This window comes from Ornithorhynchus anatinus, chromosome 8 (genome assembly GCF_004115215.2).
Source record: "Ornithorhynchus anatinus isolate Pmale09 chromosome 8, mOrnAna1.pri.v4, whole genome shotgun sequence".
NCBI classification, from domain to species: domain Eukaryota; kingdom Metazoa; phylum Chordata; class Mammalia; order Monotremata; family Ornithorhynchidae; genus Ornithorhynchus; species Ornithorhynchus anatinus.
This window is the reverse complement of record NC_041735.1, coordinates 49,723,194-49,730,855: the sequence shown is the minus strand read 5'-3', so window position 1 is coordinate 49,730,855 and position 7,662 is coordinate 49,723,194. Positions and strand designations below refer to the sequence as shown.

The following is a 7,662-nucleotide window of genomic DNA, read 5'->3' as shown; positions in this document are numbered from 1 at the left end:
GGGTATACGGATTATTCACAGAATGTAGTTCACCTTGGAAAAAATAAAAGTTATTGAGCTGCTATCTGATGTGTTCACTGCACAGACAGAATAATCGTGAATTGCAATGTAAGTCCACAATGATCCTACTGCTTGTGAAATAACTCACCTAAGTCTTTGTTAATTAAAACGCAAAATAAGTTGCCTCGATTGTATTAGCAGTTAATGATCCTTATAGAGAAATCCAGTTGCAAATCTATTGATCTAATTATTTTTTTAATAGACTGAATGAAGATGAACAATTTAGTACCATCTGCCAATAAAACAAACTCTCTCTAGGTTCTCAAGGCAACAAAAAAGGCAGATGGAACGGATAATAGATCTGCAAAAGACAGGTGCAATTTGAAAACAAGTTCCGGGTCAACGGTGTAAAGCTGGGGAATGCTCAGCTCACAGGACATAGAGTTATTTTAAATTTGTAGAAGAAAGAAAAGCTGTGCTGTTTCAACATTTGACCTTCTAGGAAGGGGGAGGTAGAATCCACTATTTTAAACGAGTTGGTAACCTCATTTTGCCTGAGTGCGGAGGACTAAACTTTGGCTGAACAATACAGACGAGGCAGAGGTTTGGTTAACTCCGGTATATCCCTTATGTGTCTTGAGTAGATTTTAAATGAGATCCTCAGTGAGGGCAGGAACAGGTCTACCAACTGATGGTGTTGTATTTTACTCTCCCCACCACTTAGTAGTCCCCTCTCAGAATCGCACCCGGCGAGTTTCCAGTACTCTACCAGCCTAGGCTATAGGAGGGAAAGCCAAGCAGAGGCCTATCCATTCCATTCCTAGCTTGGGCAGTGGCTAGCGAGTGGAAGGCAATCTGCTCCAAGTCAAAAATCACCTGTGCGGGGACGCAGCGGCATGGAGAGGGTCGAGGGCTGAGACTCAAGTTTACTGTGCAGTGGTAAACCACTCCTGTATTTTTACCAAGAAAACTCTGTGGATCCACTACCAGAACGATTGCAGATGGAGGTGGGGCGTTCTGGGAGAGATGTGTCCTTGGAGTCGCTATAGGTAGGAGATGACTCAACGACACAAGACAAGACAAAACATTAGTATAGGTCTCTGGGCCCAGTAAGTACTCAATAAATACCAGTGATGGATGGATCCTTACTGTGTAATTTCACGTTGCTGATATCAAAAGAGAATGGTAAATAAAATATTGTCTGAATTTTGAAAATATTAACTAGGCCCCCCATAATATATTTTGATATCCTGTGGATGTAAATTAAGGATCATAAGAGCAAGAAAGTATTCACACAGCTTTCCTAGGAGCCTATCTTTAACCCTGAAACAGAAGATGTTTGGGACAAGAACATATCTTGGGACAAGATTAGACCTAGTATATCATATTATCAATACTTAAATCTTATTTGAGAGCGTACCATTTACAGAGCACTGTACTAAATGCTTGGGAGAGTAGTAGAGCAGAGTTGGTAGACATATTTGAGAAGCAGCGTGGCTTAGTGGAAAGAGCATGGGCTTGAGAGTCAGAGAACGTGGGCTCTAATTCCGACTCCACCACTTGACTGCTGTGCGACCTTGGACAAGCCACTTAACTTCTCTGTGCCTCAGTTACCTCATCTGGAAAATGGGGATTAAGGCTGTACAGCCCCACAGGGGACAACCTCATTACCTTGGATCTACCCCAGCTCTTAGAACAGTGCTTGGCACATAGCAAGTGCTTAACAAATACCATTATCATTATTATCTTTACATTCCCTGCCCACAAGGAGGTTACAGTTGAGCAGGGAAGACAGATATTAAAATAAATTATGGCTATGCTCCTAAATGCTGAGGTGGATAAAGTGTGCAAACTCAAGTGCAAGTTTGATAGGTTCAGCCCTTAAAAAGCAGCTCATTCTGAATCCTATCCATAGTGCAGCTTCTTAGAGTCACCTGTTTGGAAGTAACGACGGGACACTAGATGGGACTCAGAGAGTGCTTTCAATCTAGCAATCTCAGTCGATCAATCAATCACTTTTATTGAGCGCTTACTGTGTACTTCGAAGAGTACAATCTATCGTATAATCTCACTGTTCTTGCCAGATTCAGTTGATTATTTAATCCATTAAATCCCATGATTCCAACATAGGGGATGAACTGAAAGTATCATAGCGATAAAGGAAAGTGTTTTCTGCCATCTATAAACATGGATGTTAGCTAATCATAGTTGTAGATGTCTGGCAGGGAAAATATCCGTACTTCAATTCGTTCAATTTTCTGGTCAGTCATGAGCAGATTATACATTTCAGTGGGAAATTCTTTAAAAGTAGATTGCTTCAATCTTATGGGTAACTCCTATTGTGCTAATCTAACTTTGCAGCTAATAATCAATCATTTAGTTGTATTTATTGAGTGCTTGCTGTATGTAGAGCACTGCTTTATATGCTCTAATGTGGCCAGAGTTTAATCGATACCCTGGATTTTTACCAAAAATCAATATTATTTATTGAATGCTTGTGGTGTGAACTAAGCGCTTGGGAGAGTACTGTGTAACAGAGTTGGTAGACACAGTCCTTCTTCAGTTGCCGTTTTAGGGTTAAATCTCAATTTCCTCCAACTGTAAAATTCTTTGTTTTTGTCTAATAACAGATTATCTCTAATAAGGTCAAAATAGAGTTCTGTGTTGTTGTTGTCGTCTTCTGCTGTCGAGCCATGTCTGACCCATAGCGACGCCAGGGACACATCTCTCCCAGTATGCCCCACCTCCATCTGCAATCATTCTGGTAGTGTAACCATAGAGTTTTCTTGGTAAAAAATACGGAAAGTGGTTAACGATTGCTTCCTTCCGCGCAGTAAACCTGAGTCTCTGCCCTCGACTCTCTCCGGTGCTACTGCTGCCCAGCACAGGTGAGTTTTGACTTGTAGCAGATGGCCTTCCACTCGCTAGCCACTGCCCAAGCTAGGAATGGAGTGGATAAGCCTCTGCTTGACTCTCCCTCCTGTAGCCGAGACTGGTGGAGTACTGGAAGCTCTCCAGGTGCAACCCCGAGAGGGGAATATGTGGCTTAGAGACACTATTATAGTCGCGCATATATTTATTCTCCATTTTCATTGGCACCACAGATTTCTCTGAGGGCAGGCTGTCAGAGTACTCTATTCAAAACAGTATACATTCTATTGTGTTACTATCCTTGTCTGTATCTGCCTGGCCTCAATATCATTTAAAAACTGCACCTCAAATTATGTCTTCCATAGCCAGAATATATTGATGGTTTTGGAGTGTGACCACACCATTTTAACATAATCCATTCTCTAGAGGCAGTGCAGTTTAGTGGACCCAAAATCATAACTGAGTAATAGCCCCAGTTCAGCTATTTTTACTTTGACTTCCATTGCTTGGGTATCTACGAATGTAAAATGGAAATATGAACAAAGACGGAGGTATCGTGAGAGATGGTTTGGCAAATTTTAGATGCTGAATAATAATGAAAAAGATTATTTAAACAAAATTGTTAGAGAGGTTATCTGTGCACATCCCTTTAATATGTTTAACAGTTAGATAATAAACCCTTAGTGGGCAGATATTATGTCTATTAAATTTAAATTATGTTTGGCATAGTGCACATATAATAAATATCTATCGATGAGGATGCTATATATCTCCTTATGGCTCTGTATAGACAAGATATACACCTCTTTAGAACTTAACCCTTACTATATTGATGCTTTTTTATGGAACCAATTATCCTCTCCCTGAAAATTACCTAGAGTGTAGTGTCAGGGTCATGCATACATCTCTGTGACAATAGGCAGGCTTTTTAGTCATCTATAAATAGCAAAAAGGACACTGTTTTCTGCTCTTTCCTATTTATATTGAATTTCTTGACCTCCTTCTTGGTTCTCACCGAAAAAGGGCAGATCTGTGATGGTGTGTGTGTACACAAGAGGAGGCTCACATATTTGTACATGTGTAAGTTCAGGGAAAAGACTTTTCATAATGAAGGTTTTTTTTCAATGTCAGAAGATCTGCAACCTATATGTTTCAGTGCATAAAAGATACTTCTGTTTCCTTTGCGTGAGCATTTAACTTAGAATTAGAGTTTTGTTGGCAGGACTCAACTTTATCTTTGGTATGTCCATTTTTCCTTTGATTGAGTTTGTGCTCAGACACCACAGAGGAATAAGAGTGTCAATTATAGTAAATATGTTTGAATTGGCAGATGGTCAGTGGGTGATTCAGTCAGATAGTCACTTTTCAGAGAGTCCACTCAGAACAGAGGACAAAATGAGTAGTGTTTGTGATGAAGGGAATTACATCTGAAAACCCTTTGATATTTCATATGCTCCTTAAACAATTGCTTCTTTCCTCTTGAGATGTGAAGAAAAAGCTCTGGAATCCAATCATTTCATAAACCATTATTCCTCTTCAGTGTCAAAACGGAACCAGAAATACAGATGCAAATTTTAAGTTTGGCGTGTTATTAGTAACTACTGAAAAGTACTCCATTTTTGTTGCCAAAAAGAACATTACTGTGATGGATTTTACTTGACTCTGAGATGAGCAGTGACTTCTTGGGGATAAGTGATTGTTGTTCACCAAACTCCTCAGAAGGATTTGATACAGGTGGGATAATGGTCATCGCTATCCCAGTTATGCCTCTTGGACTGCTTGTTCCTTTGCTTCTCTAAATGGAAAACTGGATAAAAATCAGGCCTGATGTAAAACCCAGATGCTGCTGAGGTTTCCTGGGTTAAAAAACAAAGATTTTTATTGGTCTATCAGCTGCGTTTTCATTTATAACTGTACAATAATCATTAAACAGATGTTCCTGGCATTGTTGAAGCTGCCCCGTGAAATAAAATGCTCAGTTCACAAGGGAGAAACCAACAGTACAATCGAGACAATAGCCATTTAGGTCCTTCATTGGTGATTTGTCAGGATCTAAGAAGAAACTGGAGGTGGGCCAAATGGTTTCAGATCAGAAATAGTATTCTGGTACACCTCTCAGTCCCCTCTCATGGTCGCACCTGGAGAGTTTCCAGTCCTCTACTGGTCTCGGCTATGGGAGGGAGAGTCAAGCAGAGGCCTACCCGTTCCATCCCTAGCTTGGTCAGTGGCTAGCGAGTGGAAGACAATCTGCTACAAGTCAAAACTCACCCATTCTGGGCAGCAGTGGCACAGAAGAGAGTCGAGGGTGGAGACCCGAGTTTACTGCGCGGAAGGTGGCAGTGATAAACCGCTTCCATATTTTTACCAAGAAAACTCTAAGGACCACTACCGGAACGATTGCAGATGGAGAGCGGGGCACTCTGAGATGTGTCCGTGGTGTCGCTATGGGTAGGAAACGACTCGACGGCATAAGACAAGACACCTCTCAGGCTTAAGAACGGGAACGTCATCAAAGAGAATGGTTGCTATCATTTTTAGAAGGCTTTGGATTTTTGGTTCCTCTGTGGACAGCCCTAGAGCACTAATGCTACCCTCTGCCATCCCAAGATTCTTCTCTAGTGTTCCCTCCGTTACCATTTATAACTTTTGAAACGGATGGTCCCACAGTAGTCTCACTCTGGCACATTCCATCCGTACCCCCAGGCAGCCGTGTAGAAATCAACATCACCCTTTTGTTATGATTTTCGCAGTTCTAAAACCTCCAAGCTATTTTTTTACAGAAAAGACATAGTAGCTCTTAACCTTGTCATTTCTGGTTCTCTAACCCTCATAATATTAATAATAATAATGGTCTTTGTTGAGAACTTACTATGTGCCAGGCACTGTACTAAGCAGTGGGGTGGATAAGAGCAAATCAGGTTGGACACAGGCCCTGTCATATGTGGGGCTCACAGTCTCAATTCCCATTTTACAGTTGAGGTAACTGAGGCACAGAGAAGAGAACTGACTTGTCCATGATCACACAGCAGACGAGTGGCAGAGTTGGGATTGGAACCCATAACCTGACTCCCAGGCCCATTCTCTATCCACTACACCATGTAGCCAGAAGACATTTCAGGAAAGATGGGAATTAAAGGGCTTATTTGCTTAGCAAGGCAGGTTTTCCTATTGGACGATTGCTACCGAATACTCTAGATGTTAGAAAGAAATTTGGTGATGACTTCCATTAGCCAGAAGCTAAGCAAGTGAGTGAATTTTCAGGAGGATTTAGGTTATGACCCTTCAGTGAGGATCAATTTTATATTCTCATTCTCAGATTGGTTTCCTAGCTTTCATCAGTCTGAGCAACCTAATGCCCCTGAGAGCAGAGGCCTGTTGAATGCTCAATGGATTCCTTCTTTTTATTTTTCTTATGCTGGTCTACTGGAAGTTTTCTCCCTGTCTTGGGCTGCCAAGGTGCAGGTAGAACTTCAAAGACTCCTGTCTTATAGATTCCCAAAGTCAAACATACTGCAGAGCCATCCTCTTAAGTATAGATCCCTGGTGTTTTAATGCATGAAACTTATAATACTCCCTATTGCAAAGCCAAAAAAAACCAAGGAGCTCATTTTCCATCTCCATTCTTCTCCTAGCCTAATTTCTCCCAGAGTATTTAATGAGTGTTGATTCAATTTATAGACTATGTTATTTCTTCAGTAGCCCCAAAGCCCATAAAACCACAAGAGGAAAAGTTTTCTTATACCAGGTGGTAAATTATTAAATGTATCTCTACATCCCACCTGCTTTCATTTACTCCTGATGTGTTTGCCCCATTGTGTTGGTATGCCTTGAAGTGGTAGGATTGTGAGAGGATCCAGCAAAACTGAAGCATTTCAGTTTGTGAATCCTTCATGAGCCCAGGTAGATAATTGGAACCTGATTTTCCTGGTTACAATTACTTTTTGCAGGTAACAGTTATATGAGAAGGAGCATGGCATAATGGATAGAGCATGGGCCTGGGTGTCAGAAAGTCATGGGTTCTAAACCCAGCTCTGCCCCTTGTCTGCTCTGTGACCTTGGGAGAGTCACTTTATTTCCCTGGGCTTTAGTTACCTTATCTATAATATGGGGATTAATGCTGTGAGACCCATATGAGACGGGGGCTGTGCCCAACTCGATTTGTTTGCATCCACTCCTGTGCTTAGTACGGTGCCTGGCACAGAGTAAGTGCTTAGCAAATACCAGCGTTATTATTTATTATTATGAGAAAATAAATTTGGGAATTATGCTATTGGGCCTTCTGATATCTCAAGTAGCTAGAAAATACTGGGACAACATATATTAAAAAAAACAAAACAAAATTCTCTGTCTAAAGACTATTCAAACTCCAGGCTCCTGGAAGACATTTTCCCTTTGCAAAACTGGGTGCCAGAGAGCAATGAGCCAGAGTAAGAAGGAAAATATGTAAAGATAGGGCTTAAGTGACACAAGAGAAGGATAGCAGATGCATCTTTATCCAATCCTGTTGAAGGGGCATTTTGTAGCCTTTCTCCGTGGGCCCCTATTTCAATCTGAAATAAGTCTCGATTTTGAGACAGTGAGAGCCCTCTGTTTTAATCAGGGGGTGAAAGGGAGGAAGGATTAAAGAGGACAAAGTGAGAGAAAGGAAGAAAAAAGCATGGGAGAAGGGAGGGAAAGGGATAAGCAAAAAGAGAAGGTGAGGGTGTGGAAGAGAAAGAGATTAGGAGAGGGAAAGAGAAAGAAGAGACAGAATTAAGAAAATGTCATATAAAAAGGGGAGAAAGCAGTTTA

The 7,662-nt window shown here is 41.1% G+C and overlaps 3 non-coding genes across 3 annotated transcripts; 2 read left to right on the top strand and 1 right to left on the bottom strand.

The window, feature by feature from the left end:
• Window positions 1–728: 728 nt before the first annotated feature.
• On the top strand, window positions 729–866 carry LOC114813924. The gene has a single exon (XR_003761668.1). It is a non-coding gene; the product is annotated as a small nucleolar RNA SNORA7 (small nucleolar RNA).
• A 2,032-nt stretch (window positions 867–2,898) lies between these two features.
• On the bottom strand, window positions 2,899–3,036 carry LOC114813981. The gene has a single exon (XR_003761725.1). It is a non-coding gene; the product is annotated as a small nucleolar RNA SNORA7 (small nucleolar RNA).
• A 1,955-nt stretch (window positions 3,037–4,991) lies between these two features.
• Window positions 4,992–5,129, top strand: LOC114813932. Its single transcript, XR_003761676.1, has one exon. It is a non-coding gene; the product is annotated as a small nucleolar RNA SNORA7 (small nucleolar RNA).
• Window positions 5,130–7,662: the final 2,533 nt, after the last annotated feature.